This window comes from Euprymna scolopes, chromosome 9 (assembly GCF_053919585.1).
Source record: "Euprymna scolopes isolate OS-2025 chromosome 9, ASM5391958v1, whole genome shotgun sequence".
NCBI lineage: Eukaryota > Metazoa > Mollusca > Cephalopoda > Sepiida > Sepiolidae > Euprymna > Euprymna scolopes.
In genome coordinates this window covers 161,042,915-161,065,279 of record NC_136490.1, presented here as the reverse complement: position 1 = coordinate 161,065,279, position 22,365 = coordinate 161,042,915, and the positions used below count along the sequence as shown (strand labels likewise).

Sequence of the window (22,365 nt, the reverse complement as noted above, 5' to 3'; positions counted from 1 at the left end):
CTCTGACGGAATTATTTTTGTAGAGATCTCACTTTTTCTTGTATGGCTTCTCGATGAAATCATCAACAACATAAAAAAAGGGGTGGGTGCATGAAGAAGGAGAGGGAAGGGTGAGGAGTGCAGAAAGTATCAATTTCATTTTGTTCTTTTTCCATTGTATTAGATTTCAAGGATTTTTGCTAAGAGCTACTTTCCTTCATTCACTCAAATTAAGAAACCATTTTGACTGTTCACCTTCTTTTGTCGCAGATCCTACCAACTTACAATTTGGATGGATTTGAAAACGGTATATCAACAGTGATAGATTATTTAATAAGGATTTAAAACAAACAAATTAATAAACATGATTTAATATCGGACGAGAGGAAATGTCTTTATTACATTTTAAAAACTACATAAGCTAATGTACAAAAATATTGTAGATTATCTTCAATAAGTGAATATGAACTTTTGGAACTTTTAAACAAAAATATATATTCAAAGTAAAAGCAACCATTTTTTTTGTATAATAAAAAAAATCTATGCTCATATGATGAGAATTTGTACAAATGGAATTTTCTAAATTTATTGAATATTAGCATTGCCCGGTGGAAGCCCGCCCCATCCCACCTATATATATAAAAAAAAGTTTTTTCCCAATCTAGTGTGTCCCCTGTGGGAGAACTGTATTTTCCCCACATCTAAAACGAACCTTGTGTCTATGTCTGTCCTCTGCCGTTAAGTAATAATTTTTATTATTATTTTTATTATTATTAATTTTTTGCAATAAACAGCTATTTAAATTATACGAAATTTAGTTTCATTTTGGCAAAACCTTCAAAATAGACTCTCGAGTTTTTTTTTTTTTTTTTTTTTTTTACATAGGCATCACCACATTATCAAGGCCAGGAGGCAACTCGAGAATAAGGGTTAAAGAGTGTACAGTAGAAATTGGACATTATATAGTAATCATTAGTAATGAAAATTTGGTAAATTTGATAACTTACATGGAACGGCTCATCAAGAACTTATTTACTTTAGACTTGAACACAACCATATTGTAGTCAGCCGGAAAGCAGGAAAACGGAAGACACTTCCACAGGCGTGCAGTTCTAAGAAAGAAGCTTTGTTCATGGAATCTACGATTAGGTTCAACTGAGCTTCAATCTATGGTCCCCCCTCGCCAAACTTTCACAAGAAACACTCGTCTAGCTGTAAACACTATCAATAATTTCCCCCACTCTTTATCTGTGCCTAAACCTAAACGTAGATTCCATGAACAAAGCTTCTTTCTTAGAACTGCACGCCTGTGGAATTGTCTTCCGTTTTCCTGCTTTCCGGCTGACTACAATATGGTTGTGTTCAAGTCTAAGGTAAATAAGTTCTTGATGAGCCGTTCCATATAAGTTATTAAATTTACCAAATTTTCATTACTAATGATTACTATATTGACCAACTTCTACTGTACACTCTTTAACCCTTATCCTTGAGTGGCCTCTGGGCCTTGATAATGTGGTGATGCCTTTGTAAAAAAAAAAAAAAAAAAAAAAAAAAAAAAAAAAAAAAAAAAAAAAAAAAAAAAAAGGTTTAGGCACAGATAAAGAGTGGGGGGAATTATTGATAGTGTATACAGCTAGACGAGTGTTTCTTGTGAAAGTTTGGCGAGGGGGGACCATAGATTGAAGCTCAGTTGAACACTTTCCATGAAAATAACGATACATCAGAGACAAACTCGCAACATCTCTTCTGTGAGATAGAGGTTGCAAGGAGGAGAAAAGGACATCTCCTACGAGGCTACGAAGTCTATTTTGAACTCTATCAAGGCAGTACAAGTCCTTTCTAGCAGCTCCTGCCCAGATGTGGCAACAGTATTCCATCCTTGGACGTACCTGGCTCTTATATAGAGAATAGCATCAGCAGTGAGATATTTACCGGATCGATAGAAAGATCCCACCATTTTTCCAGCGGCCTTGGCAACAGATTTGATGTACGTGTTCCATTTAAGATCAGGAGTAATGGTCAAGCCCAGAAGCTTGTCAAAACTTGAGGCCTCCTTCATTTCAATTGATGCCAAATGTGGATTAGAATGTTGATGATGTAAAGCGAGAAGCTTGGTTTTAGATGCATTAAAAGTAACTAGCCACTCCTTTCCCCATTGTACTACGTGCTAAGATCAGAGGAGAGAGAATTGGAGAGAACTTGGTCGTTTACTGTCTTAGATGTGCTACCATAAATGGGAGTGTCATCAGCATAAATGTCTACAAATGATGTAAGGATGTGATTTGGAAGATCATTAATGTAGATCAGGAAAAGAGTTGGGCCCAGGATGGACCCCTGAGGGTCACCGGCATTAATACTGTGAGCTTCTGATTTTTGCCCCTCAACTACTACTCTTATGACTCTCGAGTTGTATAAACTTGAAAGAAAAAGTATTTGTGCACACACACACACACTTGCACACACAAACCCACACACACAAAGAAGCACTGTCGTATTTAAATTAAAAATATTAAAAACTCACGCACGCACACACACATGCAAACACACACAAAGAAAGACACACGGGTATAAAAAAAAACACTGTCATATTAAATACACACACACACATACACACACACACAAAACACCGTCTAAATAAAACCAAAAATCCCCTAATTTAAAAAAAATACTAAAATGAGTACGAGTATAAAAAAGAAACACTGTCGTAAGAAAAAGAAAATTTCGCTAATGTAAAAAAAAAAAAAAAAAAAAAAACAACTTGTTCATTGCAGTTTATACAAATGGTTTTAGCAAAAACAGTAACTGTGATGTATGTTTGCAACCCCACCCCCATACACACACGAGTATTAAAAAAAAAGCAAAGAAAACGTCCCTAATGAAAAAAATTCATTTTAAAATAAGTAGTTGTTTGTTGAAGTTTATATGAATGCGTGCTGCAGAGTGAGCGGACATATTGTTTTAAGGTTGAAGTGTTCGCTTTTTGGAAGAATGAGTGTATTCCAGAATAATAGAATGTTATGTTGTCAGCCGGAAATCTTAGCAGGGAGAAATCGTTATTTTCGAATAGGGAAGTGTAAGGGTAGTTGTATATGTACAAGTTTGTGTTCCACATAATAAGGGTGCCAGGGCAAGATAGGTTACTGATCTTGACTGGTAGTAGTGAGAGTACTTTTGAGTTAGAGGGGAAAATATGAACTACTTCCTCTAAACAATAAGGTGATCGTGATGATGGCGCTCGTAGGAAGTATTGTAGGATTTTAATATGCTGAATAAATGTGTATGTAATGGCGTTCAAAAGTTAGATAATCTGGTGGATAATAGTTTAGACATAATAAATTAGTATGTGGCATCTGTTCGTACAAACCTATGATAATTTTGTCCAGAGGGGAATTTCTGCAATCAATATATAATATACAGGACTAGTGCATCTGTGTTGCCTGTCGAAAATGACAGTAAATTATTTAAATCGTTATGTTGTCTAAATTGTTACAAAGATATATATATTTATATACTTACTATTGAGATAGAAAAAGTGTGTTTACACTTATATAATTGCATTTGAAAATAAAACATCAAACTTGTCACTTGAAATCCTACCAAACATTTTAAAAACACACACTCATATTACATATTAGTGGCCTAGTAATGTTCCAGGGGAGATAACCAAAGCAGCAAAATATATACACAAATATATACAAATGTAGGCAAATTTGGGTATATTTTATTGGTTTGAACATATGGATTCTTTTTTACCAATTGTTATAAAATTTTAACCATATAATAGTATTATAATCTTCAAAAGGCCTGCAAATTTTCATGTTTCGCTCCATAGAACCAAAGATATGAGCATTTTAATATTCAATTTGGCTATCAGTATATACACACACACACACACCACCACCACTATTTCATCAATTTTATAAGTTCCAAATCTCAGCGACTATTGAGCAGAATTTAACAAATGAAGGCTCATTGGAAAGGTAATGACCTGAATTGTGTAGTAGGCTATGTGACATTTTCCCTTAAGGTTACACATTTAGGGGATCATCCATCATCCAGAGCCTATTTTTGGCACTTTTTTTACAATCATAAAATGTTTAAATCAGTCATTTGTTTTCCTAATTTTGCGTATGAATTAAAAAATATCTGATATTTCTCCAAAACCTCTAGTCTTTATGGAGGGGAGACAAACTTGCTGCTATGGTTTCAAATTATCTGAAATAACGGCAAGTAGAGACTTGATTCCAAATATTTCTCATGTTATATCTCCCCTTTTTGGTTTTCATACATAAATTAAATTTCACAATGTATAAAGATTATTTGATACTGGAGATATTCATAAGCATATCCTATTTCTAAAAGATGGGGGATATAACAAGTGAGAAATATTTGGATTCAAGTCACCTCAGTGCTGTTATTTCAGATCATTTGAAACCATAGCAGCAATTATAGTCTCTCCATCAAGGCCAGAGATTTTGGAAAAATTATATATATATATATATATATATATATATATATATATATATATACTAGCATGGGTGTCCAGCGTTGCCCGGGTGTTTGGAGGTGTATGCTGAGCAAAAAAAAAAAGTCAATTTTTTTTTTAACTTTGACCCCTATTATGACCCCTTAAAATTTATTTTGGGCTCTAATAGAGTTATTAAGTTAGATCCATGTCCAAGGAACCTATATCTAAAATTTAAAGTATTTAGACCCCAAATTGTCGAAGGAGTTTGGTAGAGTTCTCAAAGGTCAAATCGTTGAACTTTGACCCCTTAACAGCCAAATTTCTGGCCGAAACCTGATCACATAAATTTCCCCAAATCTCAGTACTCTGTATATCAAATTTCGAGTCTGTAGACTGAAAATTAACAGAGTTATTGCGAAGGAAAATGTACACAGACACACAGACTCGTTCACTTTATATAAGTGCCACATTGGTCATAATGGAAGTATGAATATTACCCCATGAGTTACTTAAATCCAGGATTTCATAACTTGCAAAAAGTATCAGAATAAGATATGTTGTATCTAAAGAAACAAAACCATTACAGCTATTGGTTTAGAGAATGTTAACACCATTTTGGCTATTTGTATATTGTGAATGAATTTTATCAAAAAATTCACACAAGAACTACAATTATCAATGAAATAATACAAAAGTGAAAACAATACAAAATATAAATAATCTATATTATTAAAGCCAAACTTTTTACAAGAAACTTTGCAGCAAATTCTACCCTTTGTGATTAGGGCTGCCGTACTCCCATATTTCCTTCTGTGACTGAAAACACTGTGCAGCATGCATATATCTGTATGTGATGTTGGCAAACTTATGAAAACCTTGATTCCAGTAAAGAAACTGGTCTTGATAACATTTCAATCATAGTGATTAAGAAGCTTCAACCAGAACTAGCTCCCATACTTACAAAGCTGTTTAAATGTTGCCTTAAGGAGAATTGCTTCTCAACACCTTGGAAAACTTCATTAAGCTGCCTTGTATTTTCTGAAGATCGGCCATTTGCCTCTCAGTACAAACAACTCAGTCTTCTTGCATCATGAGTAAGTTGCTGGAATCTGTGATAAACAGAGTAGTGATTAACCACCTCAGCAAAAATAACCTACTCAGTAACATGCAATATGGTTTCCATTCTGCTAGATCTACAGCTGATGTGCTAACTGTGATATCAGGATTAGTGAATCTCTTGATGGGGGCTTTATTTCTAGAGCAATTACTCTTGACATATCGAAGGCTTCTGATAGGGTATGACACAAATGTCTACTTCAAGATTTCCAGCTGCAAAATATCTGGAAATGTCCTCTCAACTATTAAATCCTTTCTCTCTGATAGGTTAATAAGAGTAGTCATTGATGGGCAGAAATCAGAAGCTTACAGTGTCAACACTGGCAGCCTTTGGACTTCTTGATCTTCACTGATGATCTCCCAACTTACATACTTAGATCATTCATAGAGATTTATGCAGACAACATTGCCATCTATGGCAGCACTTCAAAAGGCGGCAATGACCAAGATCTTTCCAACTCTTTTCTGACCCTGAGCATGTGGTGCAATGAGAAAAAGATGGCTGGTTAATTTTAATACATCTAAAACCAAGCTCCTCTCTTTCCACAATCAATGCTCTACCAGGCCTCAATTGAGATCTCTCATCTTGGGAAGCACCATGTTTTGACAAGCTTCTGAGATTGACCTTCACTTCTAATTTGAAATGGAATGTATACATCAAGTTCATTGCCAAGGCTCCCAGAAAAATGGTTGGATCATTCTACCTCTCCAGTAGGTATCTCACTCCCGATGCAATCTGCTATCTGTATAAGAACCAAATACATCATAAGATGGAGCATTGTCACATGTGAGGAGGAGCTGCTCAGAGCACCTTTTCTTGCTTCAACAGGGTACAAAACCGACTTGGAAATTTGGTAGGCGATGTCCTTTTCTCCTCTGCTGCCTCTTTCTTATAGAAGAGATGTTGCAAATCTCTTTCTGCTCTGTCGTTATTTTCATGGCAGGTGTTTGACCGAACTTTACTCTGTGGTTCCCTCCAGTAAGTCTTTCACAACAAACACTCAACGCACTACAACAACTATCAGCAATTTCCCTTACTTTCTATCTGTGAATAAATCTATGTGAAAATTCTATAAGCAGAATTTTTCTTCCTAGAACTCCTCGTCTGTGGAATACAATACCATGGAGCTGCTTCTCAACCGATTATAACATGGTTGTTTTCAAGTCTAATGTGAATGGGTTATTGAGCCATTCTCTAAGAAAAATTAACTCATAAAATTTCTAACATGGTATCCATTAACTCTTATCCTTGAGTGGTGTTAAGGCCTTGATAAATAGTGACATCTCTATATATATTTCAGGGGTGTTTCCCTTAGAATAGACTGCTTTTCAGGCTGATGAGCTTCAACTACCCAGGTTTAGAGTCAGAGTTGTTTTTCCTTTTCCTGGATTAATTGCCTACCAATGCTTATGAGTACAGTCTACTAGCTATTTATTACATGGGAGCCTATTTGTGGACATCAGGAAATATACACATGTCACGATACACACATACATATTTATATGTGTACACACAACAATTCCTTCATCTTGACAGATGCTAGCCATCTCAATGCCCATCACAACACTCACTGTAGTTGCTGTATAAATTGTCAGTGATACTCAAACAATGTCCATGGGTTTGAAGGTGACTTTACAGGCCAGCAGCTGATTTGCATGTTTTGACACACACAAGTTACAAAGTCAAGCGTTGACACAGGGTTCACTTAATTTGTGGAGTAGTCTATTTATGAGCAATCAAATGTTCCTGTAGTTCAGCTGATGTTTTGCATTTCTCCAAACACACTACACAACAAGTGTCTTCCGGTCGAGGTGGGAGATTTTTGCTTCCTTTGTCTACAACATGCGATTTTTATGGTTGATGTAAGCAGCTTTTAAGAGGAATATACGATCATGTTTCACATTTCCAACTGTTTACTTCATTAGATAAAACACATCTTTTCTAAGATTTGAACTCAATATACTTGAATCTTTCCTTTTCAAAAATTTTAGTCCAATTTCTAACAAGCCTTTTCCATTCGGACCGACATTTCACTAATGTTCCCAGTTCTGAACAGGTATCTTGAAGGCTCTAAGATTATCTTTTATGCAATCCTTGAAATGCCTCTTTGGTCTGTGCCGAGAATGTTTTCCAGTTTTAAGCTCACTGTAAAACAACTGCTTAGGTAGCCTCACATACGTCACCCAAACATGACCTACCTAGCATAACTGGTTCCTCATAACGATCGCTTCAATGCTTAAACATTCTGTTTTTTTGAGTATGTTCATGTCAAGTGTCAATGACTGCCACTTTACATTTAGAATTTGCCAAGGCATTTCTGATAGAATCTCTGAAGCTGCTTGAAGTGCCAACACCGTAGTGCCCAGCACTCTGATGAGTAAAATAAAACAATGTACACAGGTCCAATATACACATATATACACACACACACACACACACACACACACACACACACACACACACACACACACACACACACACTAGATGAATATCAGTCCCGGGACGGGAAAAATCATTTCCCCAAACAAACAGTTTTGTACACTTTTGTCCTCTATGAAAATTAAAATCAAAACATAATGATAGTTAACCGCACTGTTTATCCAACAGAAATGATAAAAAAAAAAAAAAAAAAAAATGTAACCTAATATGGGATTCATGGATGATAGCCAAAGTTTCTTGAGTTGTTCAATCTTTCCAAACAATGTTGTGATATGAGTCCTGCTAATACATTAGTATATAGAATTATCAATCTATGCTCATTTATCACAGTGTCATATTTACTTGCTCACATTTTTATCAACTCGGCACTTTCTCCCCCCCCCCCCACATTGGATTTTCAACATTTTTCCACATAAAAAAACTTAATCTGTTTCCATACTTATCCAATAATTCAATATATTAATTCATTTTGTCTGAAATTTCATTTCATATTTTACATTTCTTTGGATATAAGTGAAAGATAATTAAAAATATAATTCTCAAACCCACAACATTTGACATTTGCAAATTATATATATATATTTGCTCTTCTATGATGGGTGGAACACTGGTGTTGGAAAGGATTCCACTTTGCCTTAAAGCAATACATTTTCATTAAAAAATATTTACGGTTATCAGTATCATAAAAATATAAATAAACTTCATTTAAATTGAATGTAGTTTTATATAAACAGAGCCTTGTATGTCATATGTGAAGTACCTATTTACAATGCCTCCCCACGAGAGGGAGTTAGACACCAGGGTCGTTTTTTAACGTGGAGAAAAGGTACAAAAATAAAAATTGTCTCAGTCGTGTGCAATCTTGTAGAAATGGTTTTCTTCTGTAAAGAAGTGAGAAGTGGCAATATATATATATATATATATATATAGTCTTTGAAGTTTTTAACCTTTAAAACTCTACAAAAAATTACTTTTTATCATTCGTTAAAAATACCATCTAGTCAGTAAGTCATTTAATCACCTGCAATCACTGCATCAACTCTTTCGAATTTACTATAATACCAATTTTTTTTTTTTTCAAGGGATCATCAGTTGTTTACCATGAAACACTGTTTCGGGGATTTAAAAACAAAACAGTATATTACATCATGGCTCCCCAGCAGTGTTGATCAAACACCACCACCCTTAATCTTAGGAAGAAGACATGTTACAAACATTTGATCCAATTTCCTATTCTTAATTGCAATTACTAACCTTTTCATAGTATAAAAATGAATTTCTTATCTGTGCGATTCATCAATTTCCACATTTAAAATGGATACATTTTTTAATTTATCAGTCTTGTATTTATAAGATTAGGATTAATCCATTTAACTACTCATCACCCCCACTATAATTAGTAGTTTGTATATTTACATTCTTATTTATTTAAAATTAGATATATAAAGGTTTAAAATATTTTATTTTTACATATATACATTTTTTTTTTTTTTTTTATATATAAATTTATTGTATGTAATTATAAATACATTTTATACATTGGTAATATAGTTTTGGATTTCCTTTATTAATATAGTCTGGTTTATCTTAAACGATTCAAAAGCATCAGGATAACGAACAAATGCTTTATTTAACTGTTTAAATATTTTATTTTTATCCCCACCTTGTTTTATCATCCTTATTACTAAGCTAGAAAGTGGTGGTATAAAATCTGTTAATTTTAAAGTAACGCGAGCTATTCTCAAAAACTCTGACATAATGGTTCCATAAAACACAAAAACAGGGCAGGTGCTATCCTTATGGGGCATACATACTATTTTAAAGGGGAATGCGTTTCTTTTATCAAATATTTTATAAAGAAAAATCCCATCCTCAATTTTTATATCTAAATCCAGAAATGTAGCCTGTTGTCCTCTATGTTCACAATTCAATTTTAGTTCGTTTGGATATATAAGATGTTTATTTTTTTCAAATTCATCATTATCGTTTATGCATATAAGGTCATCTATAAATCTCCTACACCCATGAAAGTTATTTGTTTTAGATATATCTGTTTTTAATAATGATGACATATATATATATACTCGAGTCTATGTAAATACAAATTTGCCCAAAATGGTGCAGGATCCAATCCCATTGAGATACCTATCGTTTGGAGTAATATTTTATTTCCTATTTGAAAATAGCATTCTTTAATAAGATGACTTACAAGTATTTTTAAAATACCTTTAGAAACACTAGTTTTGCTATTTTTATTTTTACACCAGAAAGCTTTAGAGTTTGAAAAGTCTATATATTTACCTTTTCCACCTTGAAAAGCTAAATCTACAGTATCATTTAATTCTTTTATAAGTTTTTCGTGCGGAATTTTAGTATATAACGTACTAAAATCATAAGTAGCTGTAGATTTTGCTTTTATTCTGGAATTTATTTTATCTAATTTTTCTTTCACTGGTTTGGAATTATTTACTACCCAAAATAGATTTATATTACTATAGAATTTACTTTTCAGGTGAAAATTATTTATTTGATTTATAATTAATTTAAATATTTTAGATACAGCTTTACTTAAAGGTTTAGTGATGCACGTCTTTGAACCTACAATAAATCTAGAACCAACTGGATTTTTATGCATTTTAGGTATCCAATACATACATGGAAGATTTTTGTGTTTATCTTCTAACTTTAATCCTACTTTTTCATTAATAATACTATTATTCAAAATAATGCTATCTAAATTACTATTACTTACTTTATAAGTATCCGAATCGTTTCCTATAAGTCCTACTCCTATCAATAAACGTTGTATATAATATTTTTTACATATAAAAGCTATATTGTTTGCCGCTTTATCAATCGGAACTATTACAAACTTTTCTTGAAGTATTTTAAGTTCCTCACGTATTTCTGAATTTTTTAAAAGAGGATTGGTTTTTCTAGGGTGTTTAAATTGTTTTATATGTTTAACCTTTTTATTTACGCATTCAAGTATACTATTTTTCCATGCATCAAACGTAGACTGTGCTAATTTATATTTCTTTACCATAGACATAATAAAACCTTCTAGTGCTTTAGTTACTTCTTTAACGCATTTAGTGTAATTTAGGCATTTAGGTTCTCTATAATTTGGACCCTTACTAAGTAGTTTTCTTAATTTAGGATTATTTACTATATTTAAATCTAATTACATATTGTATCTCATTATTACAGAACGGAGAGGAATTACATTCACATTCTGGAATATTTATATTATTATCTTTTATATTTATATGTTCTGCCGTTTTCTTATAATTAAAAATCTTATTGCGTATTGTTGGCCCTAGTTTATATGTAACTATTGGTTTTTGATCTTTTTTCTGGAACTCATTTGGTAGTAATTGTATAGTTTTTTGTTTATTAAATATTTTAGGTAAATTTACATCATCAAAACCTTTATTTTCATACAAAACTATATATATATATATATATATATATATATTTTAGTGTTGACCTGATTAATTGGAGTCTAGAATTAAAAAAAATAATCGAAACTTTTTGTGGTATCAGAATCGGATTATTATTTTTTTTTACCGATTTTCTGATGCCCAAAACGATTTTTTTGTTTTTATTTGTTTTTGCTTAGAATTTAATTTACCATGGCTTGTATTAATGATGAAATGATAAATATTTATTGATTTTAAACTACTAGTAAAACTAAAATCTACAGATCATTCTTACAAGTTTATTTTTATGTATTTGCAAAAATATATTCATATATTAGATGGGTTTTTACAGTACCCCCCCCTCCTTCAAAAAAACAAAACTATATTCAAATAGAATCAAAATCGTCAATTGTATTGGAATCGAGGAAGATATTGGAATCATCCCATCACATACACATATATAAATATTTGTTGTTTATTGAATGATTATATAAAAGCAGTTGCATTTAAAATTTATGGATGAAACATGACTGAATTTTTTTAGTCAGACTCCTGTATCATTATTACTCTCTACAATGTATTGAGTGACCATTGTAAATAAATGCTTGAAAAGGGTTTTATATAATAGATAAATACACTGTGCTTTCTTGATAGACTCAGCTATATGAAACGATAAATTATCACATTTAGATTAAGACTTCATAACAAGAACCTATATGAAAGGGGGGGGGGACTGAGAGAGAAAGAGAGAGAGAGAGAGAGAGAGAATGAATCACCTGAACAGAAATAGGCCCATTTATATGCGTGCAGCCCACATGTGCAGCATGGAGGTATATTTGCAGAAGAATGGTGGGTGTGCGAGGTGGGGTGGGAAGCTGTGGGAATTCTAATCACATTAGGGTTGCTTATTTCTTTTATGTTCTAACATCTGTGCAGTGAATTGGAAACCTTGGTAGCGGCGGCTGCAGACAGCAGGAGCCAATTGTAAATGCAACGACATGCACGTAAATTCATTGATTATATAGCGCTGGAATTGTAGAGATTTCCAACTATTAGAACGGGAGATGCCCCAGTTTTGGTAAGAGGAGGAAGTGACTGAACTGGAAAGTTACACTTCAAAGCAACATGATGTACCTATACTATGACAGACACATTAACTTCCTATTTATGGATGAAAGCGATAAGAACTTGTTCATAGGAGCAGTGCAATCATAACAGGGGTGTGCATTTGCTAGCCCAAACGCTTCACTCAGGTTCTTGAAATTAGAAAAGGCATGACTTCAGACTCAAATTTGTAATAATTTATATATCTAATAATATAAAGAAAAGTCAATCCCTATAGTATTTGTCATCAACAAGTTTCTTCCTATGAAATCAATATTTGATTCTGGTAAATCAATTTGTCTTTTGAAATCATTGTAACATGTTAATAAAATTTAATTCTATTTAATATTTTTGCACCTCTTCTATGTCATTTTAGGATTGAAAATCAAAATATAATAATACTAAACGTTCCCTAGAATCCTTATTCTTATTTTGGTCGTAGAAAATATCTAGTGTTTAAGTCTTAAAAAGCTTTAATCCATAATAGAATGGGGACATAATTGGACGCATTTAATATTACTAAGACAAATCTCCTTTACTTCAACAATTATGAAGAACCTATTCATTCACGGATTGCCATGGATAATAAAACTACCTAACAGTTCTTCATTCAAGCCCCTCGACATAACATTCACAGGTAACATGACTTTGAACAAATACATAAGACATTGCCAAGGTTGCTGCAAAGAAGGTGTGCTCCCTGTATTGTGCTACAAAATATTCATCCATGCTAGTATCTGATATTTAGCCAGGCATGAAATATTATTTCCACATATGAGCTGGTGTATCAACCACTAGTCTCTCTAATAGACCGGGACCAAAAAAAGAGTTTTCAATCTAACAAGTCACGTATTATGAACCACTAGTCTCTCTAATAGACCGGGACCAAAAAAAGAGTTTTCAATCTAACAAGTCACGTATTATCAACCACTAGTCTCTCTAATAGACCGGGACCAAAAAAAGAGTTTTCAATCTAACAAGTCACGTATTATCAACCACTAGTCTCTCTAATAGACCGGGACCAAAAAAAGAGTTTTCAATCTAACAAGTCACGTATTATGAACCACTAGTCTCTCTAATAGACCGGGACCAAAAAAAGAGTTTTCAATCTAACAAGTCACGTATTATCAACCACTAGTCTCTCTAATAGACCGGGACCAAAAAAAGAGTTTTCAATCTAACAAGTCACGTATTATGAACCACTAGTCTCTCTAATAGACCGGGACCAAAAAAGAGTTTTCAATCTAACAAGTCACGTATTATGAACCACTAGTCTCTCTAATAGACCGGGACCAAAAAAAGAGTTTTCAATCTAACAAGTCACGTATTATGAACCACTAGTCTCTCTAATAGACCGGGACCAAAAAAAGAGTTTTCAATCTAACAAGTCACGTATTATCAACCACTAGTCTCTCTAATAGACCGGGACCAAAAAAAGAGTTTTCAATCTAACAAGTCACGTATTATCAACCACTAGTCTCTCTAATAGACCGGGACCAAAAAAGAGTTTTCAATCTAACAAGTCACGTATTATGAACCACTAGTCTCTCTAATAGACCGGGACCAAAAAAAGAGTTTTCAATCTAACAAGTCACGTATTATCAACCACTAGTCTCTCTCTCTCTCTCTAATAGACCGGGACCAAAAAAAGAGTTTTCAATCTAACAAGTCACAACCACTAGTCTCTCTAATAGACCGGGACCAAAAAAGAGTTTTCAATCTAACAAGTCACGTATTATGAAACACTAGTCTCTCTAATAGACCGGGACCAAAAAAAGAGTTTTCAATCTAACAAGTCACGTATTATCAACCACTAGTCTCTCTAATAGACCGGGACCAAAAAAAGAGTTTTCAATCTAACAAGTCACGTATTATCAACCACTAGTCTCTCTAATAGACCGGGACCAAAAAAAGAGTTTTCAATCTAACAAGTCACGTATTATCAACCACTAGTCTCTCTAATAGACCGGGACCAAAAAAAGAGTTTTCAATCTAACAAGTCACGTATTATCAACCACTAGTCTCTCTAATAGACCGGGACCAAAAAAAGAGTTTTCAATCTAACAAGTCACGTATTATCAACCACTAGTCTCTCTAATAGACCGGGACCAAAAAAAGAGTTTTCAATCTAACAAGTCACGTATTATCAACCACTAGTCTCTCTAATAGACCGGGACCAAAAAAAGAGTTTTCAATCTAACAAGTCACGTATTATCAACCACTAGTCTCTCTAATAGACCGGGACCAAAAAAAGAGTTTTCAATCTAACAAGTCACGTATTATGAACCACTAGTCTCTCTAATAGACCGGGACCAAAAAAAGAGTTTTCAATCTAACAAGTCACGTATTATCAACCACTAGTCTCTCTAATAGACCGGGACCAAAAAAAGAGTTTTCAATCTAACAAGTCACGTATTATGAACCACTAGTCTCTAATAGACCGGGACCAAAAAAAGAGTTTTCAATCTAACAAGTCACGTATTATCAACCACTAGTCTCTCTAATAGACCGGGACCAAAAAAAGAGTTTTCAATCTAACAAGTCACGTATTATCAACCACTAGTCTCTCTAATAGACCGGGACCAAAAAAAGAGTTTTCAATCTAACAAGTCACGTATTATGAACCACTAGTCTCTCTAATAGACCGGGACCAAAAAAAGAGTTTTCAATCTAACAAGTCACGTATTATCAACCACTAGTCTCTCTAATAGACCGGGACCAAAAAAGAGTTTTCAATCTAACAAGTCACGTATTATCAACCACTAGGCTCTCTAATAGACCGGGACCAAAAAAAGAGTTTTCAATCTAACAAGTCACGTATTATCAACCACTAGTCTCTCTAATAGACCGGGACCAAAAAAGAGTTTTCAATCTAACAAGTCACGTATTATCAACCACTAGTCTCTCTAATAGACCGGGACCAAAAAAAGAGTTTTCAATCTAACAAGTCACGTATTATCAACCACTAGTCTCTCTAATAGACCGGGACCAAAAAAGAGTTTTCAATCTAACAAGTCACGTATTATGAACCACTAGTCTCTCTAATAGACCGGGACCAAAAAAGAGTTTTCAATCTAACAAGTCACGTATTATGAACCACTAGTCTCTCTAATAGACCGGGACCAAAAAAAGAGTTTTCAATCTAACAAGTCACGTATTATCAACCACTAGTCTCTCTAATAGACCGGGACCAAAAAAGAGTTTTCAATCTAACAAGTCACGTATTATGAACCACTAGTCTCTCTAATAGACCGGGACCAAAAAAAGAGTTTTCAATCTAACAAGTCACGTATTATCAACCACTAGTCTCTCTAATAGACCGGGACCAAAAAAGAGTTTTCAATCTAACAAGTCACGTATTATCAACCACTAGTCTCTCTAATAGACCGGGACCAAAAAAAGAGTTTTCAATCTAACAAGTCACGTATTATCAACCACTAGTCTCTCTAATAGACCGGGACCAAAAAAGAGTTTTCAATCTAACAAGTCACGTATTATCAACCACTAGTCTCTCTAATAGACCGGGACCAAAAAAAGAGTTTTCAATCTAACAAGTCACGTATTATGAACCACTAGTCACTCTAATAGACCGGGACCAAAAAAAGAGTTTTCAATCTAACAAGTCACGTATTATGAACCACTAGTCTCTCTAATAGACCGGGACCAAAAAAAGAGTTTTCAATCTAACAAGTCACGTATTATGAACCACTAGTCTCTCTAATAGACCGGGACCAAAAAAAGAGTTTTCAATCTAACAAGTCACGTATTATCAACCACTAGTCTCTCTAATAGACCGGGACCAAAAAAAGAGTTTTCAATCTAACAAGTCACGTATTATCAACCACTAGTCTCTCTAATAGACCGGGACCAAAAAAGAGTTTTCAATCTAACAAGTCACGTATTATGAACCACTAGTCTCTCTAATAGACCGGGACCAAAAAAAGAGTTTTCAATCTAACAAGTCACGTATTATCAACCACTAGTCTCTCTAATAGACCGGGACCAAAAAAGAGTTTTCAATCTAACAAGTCACGTATTATGAACCACTAGTCTCTCTAATAGACCGGGACCAAAAAAAGAGTTTTCAATCTAACAAGTCACGTATTATCAACCACTAGTCTCTCTAATAGACCGGGACCAAAAAAGAGTTTTCAATCTAACAAGTCACGTATTATCAACCACTAGTCTCTCTAATAGACCGGGACCAAAAAAAGAGTTTTCAATCTAACAAGTCACGTATTATCAACCACTAGTCTCTCTAATAGACCGGGACCAAAAAAGAGTTTTCAATCTAACAAGTCACGTATTATGAACCACTAGTCTCTCTAATAGACCGTGACCAAAAACAGAGTTTTCAATCTAACAAGTCACGTATTATGAACCACTAGTCACTCTAATAGACCGGGACCAAAAAAAGAGTTTTCAATCTAACAAGTCACGTATTATGAACCACTAGTCTCTCTAATAGACCGGGACCAAAAAAAGAGTTTTCAATCTAACAAGTCACGTATTATCAACCACTAGTCTCTCTAATAGACCGGGACCAAAAAAAGAGTTTTCAATCTTACAAGTCACGTATTATCAACCACTAGTCTCTCTAATAGACCGGGACCAAAAAAAGAGTTTTCAATCTAACAAGTCACGTATTATCAACCACTAGTCTCTCTAATAGACCGGGACCAAAAAAGAGTTTTCAATCTAACAAGTCACGTATTATGAACCACTAGTCTCTCTAATAGACCGGGACCAAAAAAAGAGTTTTCAATCTAACAAGTCACGTATTATGAACCACTAGTCTCTCTAATAGACCGGGACCAAAAAAGAGTTTTCAATCTAACAAGTCACGTATTATGAACCACTAGTCTCTCTAATAGACCGGGACCAAAAAAAGAGTTTTCAATCTAACAAGTCACGTATTATCAACCACTAGTCTCTCTAATAGACCGGGACCAAAAAAGAGTTTTCAATCTAACAAGTCACGTATTATGAACCACTAGTCTCTCTAATAGACCGGGACCAAAAAAAGAGTTTTCAATCTAACAAGTCACGTATTATCAACCACTAGTCTCTCTAATAGACCGGGACCAAAAAAGAGTTTTCAATCTAACAAGTCACGTATTATCAACCACTAGTCTCTCTAATAGACCGGGACCAAAAAAAGAGTTTTCAATCTAACAAGTCACGTATTATCAACCACTAGTCTCTCTAATAGACCGGGACCAAAAAAGAGTTTTCAATCTAACAAGTCACGTATTATCAACCACTAGTCTCTCTAATAGACCGGGACCAAAAAAAGAGTTTTCAATCTAACAAGTCACGTATTATGAACCACTAGTCACTCTAATAGACCGGGACCAAAAAAAGAGTTTTCAATCTAACAAGTCACGTATTATGAACCACTAGTCTCTCTAATAGACCGGGACCAAAAAAAGAGTTTTCAATCTAACAAGTCACGTATTATGAACCACTAGTCTCTCTAATAGACCGGGACCAAAAAAAGAGTTTTCAATCTAACAAGTCACGTATTATCAACCACTAGTCTCTCTAATAGACCGGGACCAAAAAAAGAGTTTTCAATCTAACAAGTCACGTATTATCAACCACTAGTCTCTCTAATAGACCGGGACCAAAAAAGAGTTTTCAATCTAACAAGTCACGTATTATGAACCACTAGTCTCTCTAATAGACCGGGACCAAAAAAAGAGTTTTCAATCTAACAAGTCACGTATTATCAACCACTAGTCTCTCTAATAGACCGGGACCAAAAAAGAGTTTTCAATCTAACAAGTCACGTATTATGAACCACTAGTCTCTCTAATAGACCGGGACCAAAAAAAGAGTTTTCAATCTAACAAGTCACGTATTATCAACCACTAGTCTCTCTAATAGACCGGGACCAAAAAAGAGTTTTCAATCTAACAAGTCACGTATTATCAACCACTAGTCTCTCTAATAGACCGGGACCAAAAAAAGAGTTTTCAATCTAACAAGTCACGTATTATCAACCACTAGTCTCTCTAATAGACCGGGACCAAAAAAGAGTTTTCAATCTAACAAGTCACGTATTATGAACCACTAGTCTCTCTAATAGACCGGGACCAAAAAAAGAGTTTTCAATCTAACAAGTCACGTATTATCAACCACTAGTCTCTCTAATAGACCGGGACCAAAAAAGAGTTTTCAATCTAACAAGTCACGTATTATGAACCACTAGTCTCTCTAATAGACCGGGACCAAAAAAAGAGTTTTCAATCTAACAAGTCACGTATTATCAACCACTAGTCTCTCTAATAGACCGGGACCAAAAAAGAGTTTTCAATCTAACAAGTCACGTATTATCAACCACTAGTCTCTCTAATAGACCGGGACCAAAAAAAGAGTTTTCAATCTAACAAGTCACGTATTATCAACCACTAGTCTCTCTAATAGACCGGGACCAAAAAAGAGTTTTCAATCTAACAAGTCACGTATTATGAACCACTAGTCTCTCTAATAGACCGTGACCAAAAACAGAGTTTTCAATCTAACAAGTCACGTATTATGAACCACTAGTCACTCTAATAGACCGGGACCAAAAAAAGAGTTTTCAATCTAACAAGTCACGTATTATGAACCACTAGTCTCTCTAATAGACCGGGACCAAAAAAAGAGTTTTCAATCTAACAAGTCACGTATTATGAACCACTAGTCTCTCTAATAGACCGGGACCAAAAAAGAGTTTTCAATCTAACAAGTCACGTATTATGAACCACTAGTCTCTCTAATAGACCGGGACCAAAAAAAGAGTTTTCAATCTAACAAGTCACGTATTATCAACCACTAGTCTCTCTAATAGACCGGGACCAAAAAAAGAGTTTTCAATCTAACAAGTCACGTATTATCAACCACTAGTCTCTCTAATAGACCGGGACCAAAAAAAGAGTTTTCAATCTAACAAGTCACGTATTATCAACCACTAGTCTCTCTAATAGACCGGGACCAAAAAAGAGTTTTCAATCTAACAAGTCACGTATTATGAACCACTAGTCTCTCTAATAGACCGGGACCAAAAAAAGAGTTTTCAATCTAACAAGTCACGTATTATGAACCACTAGTCTCTCTAATAGACCGGGACCAAAAAAGAGTTTTCAATCTAACAAGTCACGTATTATGAACCACTAGTCTCTCTAATAGACCGGGACCAAAAAAAGAGTTTTCAATCTAACAAGTCACGTATTATCAACCACTAGTCTCTCTAATAGACCGGGACCAAAAAAGAGTTTTCAATCTAACAAGTCACGTATTATGAACCACTAGTCTCTCTAATAGACCGGGACCAAAAAAAGAGTTTTCAATCTAACAAGTCACGTATTATCAACCACTAGTCTCTCTAATAGACCGGGACCAAAAAAAGAGTTTTCAATCTAACAAGTCACGTATTATCAACCACTAGTCTCTCTAATAGACCGGGACCAAAAAAAGAGTTTTCAATCTAACAAGTCACGTATTATCAACCACTAGTCTCTCTAATAGACCGGGACCAAAAAAGAGTTTTCAATCTAACAAGTCACGTATTATCAACCACTAGTCTCTCTAATAGACCGGGACCAAAAAAAGAGTTTTCAATCTAACAAGTCACGTATTATGAACCACTAGTCTCTCTAATAGACCGGGACCAAAAAAAGAGTTTTCAATCTAACAAGTCACGTATTATGAACCACTAGTCTCTCTAATAGACCGGGACCAAAAAAGAGTTTTCAATCTAACAAGTCACGTATTATGAACCACTAGTCTCTCTAATAGACCGGGACCAAAAAAAGAGTTTTCAATCTAACAAGTCACGTATTATCAACCACTAGTCTCTCTAATAGACCGGGACCAAAAAAAGAGTTTTCAATCTAACAAGTCACGTATTATCAACCACTAGTCTCTCTAATAGACCGGGACCAAAAAAGAGTTTTCAATCTAACAAGTCACGTATTATGAACCACTAGTCTCTCTAATAGACCGGGACCAAAAAAAGAGTTTTCAATCTAACAAGTCACGTATTATCAACCACTAGTCTCTCTAATAGACCGGGACCAAAAAAGAGTTTTCAATCTAACAAGTCACGTATTATCAACCACTAGTCTCTCTAATAGACCGGGACCAAAAAAAGAGTTTTCAATCTAACAAGTCACGTATTATCAACCACTAGTCTCTCTAATAGACCGGGACCAAAAAAAGAGTTTTCAATCTAACAAGTCACGTATTATCAACCACTAGTCTCTCTAATAGACCGGGACCAAAAAAAGAGTTTTCAATCTAACAAGTCACGTATTATGAACCACTAGTCTCTCTAATAGACCGGGACCAAAAAAGAGTTTTCAATCTAACAAGTCACGTATTATGAACCACTAGTCTCTCTAATAGACCGGGACCAAAAAAAGAGTTTTCAATCTAACAAGTCACGTATTATGAACCACTAGTCTCTCTAATAGACCGGGACCAAAAAAAGAGTTTTCAATCTAACAAGTCACGTATTATGAACCACTAGTCTCTCTAATAGACCGGGACCAAAAAAAGAGTTTTCAATCTAACAAGTCACGTATTATGAACCACTAGTCTCTCTAATAGACCGGGACCAAAAAAAGAGTTTTCAATCTAACAAGTCACGTATTATCAACCACTAGTCTCTCTAATAGACCGGGACCAAAAAAAGAGTTTTCAATCTAACAAGTCACGTATTATCAACCACTAGTCTCTCTAATAGACCGGGACCAAAAAAAGAGTTTTCAATCTAACAAGTCACGTATTATCAACCACTAGTCTCTCTAATAGACCGGGACCAAAAAAAGAGTTTTCAATCTAACAAGTCACGTATTATGAACCACTAGTCTCTCTAATAGACCGGGACCAAAAAAGAGTTTTCAATCTAACAAGTCACGTATTATGAACCACTAGTCTCTCTAATAGACCGGGACCAAAAAAAGAGTTTTCAATCTAACAAGTCACGTATTATGAACCACTAGTCTCTCTAATAGACCGGGACCAAAAAAAGAGTTTTCAATCTAACAAGTCACGTATTATCAACCACTAGTCTCTCTAATAGACCGGGACCAAAAAAGAGTTTTCAATCTAACAAGTCACGTATTATGAACCACTAGTCTCTCTAATAGACCGGGACCAAAAAAAGAGTTTTCAATCTAACAAGTCACGTATTATCAACCACTAGTCTCTCTAATAGACCGGGACCAAAAAAGAGTTTTCAATCTAACAAGTCACGTATTATCAACCACTAGTCTCTCTAATAGACCGGGACCAAAAAAGAGTTTTCAATCTAACAAGTCACGTATTATGAACCACTAGTCTCTCTAATAGACCGGGACCAAAAAAAGAGTTTTCAATCTAACAAGTCACGTATTATCAACCACTAGTCTCTCTAATAGACCGGGACCAAAAAAAGAGTTTTCAATCTAACAAGTCACGTATTATGAACCACTAGTCTCTCTAATAGACCGGGACCAAAAAAAGAGTTTTCAATCTAACAAGTCACGTATTATCAACCACTAGTCTCTCTAATAGACCGGGACCAAAAAAGAGTTTTCAATCTAACAAGTCACGTATTATGAACCACTAGTCTCTCTAATAGACCGGGACCAAAAAAAGAGTTTTCAATCTAACAAGTCACGTATTATCAACCACTAGTCTCTCTAATAGACCGGGACCAAAAAAGAGTTTTCAATCTAACAAGTCACGTATTATGAACCACTAGTCTCTCTAATAGACCGGGACCAAAAAAAGAGTTTTCAATCTAACAAGTCACGTATTATCAACCACTAGTCTCTCTAATAGACCGGGACCAAAAAAGAGTTTTC

The 22,365-nt window shown here is 34.6% G+C and overlaps 1 protein-coding gene across 4 annotated transcripts in view; it reads right to left on the bottom strand.

Moving 5' to 3' along the window:
• The window catches only part of LOC145284958 (E3 ubiquitin-protein ligase SMURF2-like), a 292,994-nt gene that overhangs the window by 96,633 nt on the left and 173,996 nt on the right, over positions 1-22,365 (bottom strand). The window lies entirely within an intron of this gene.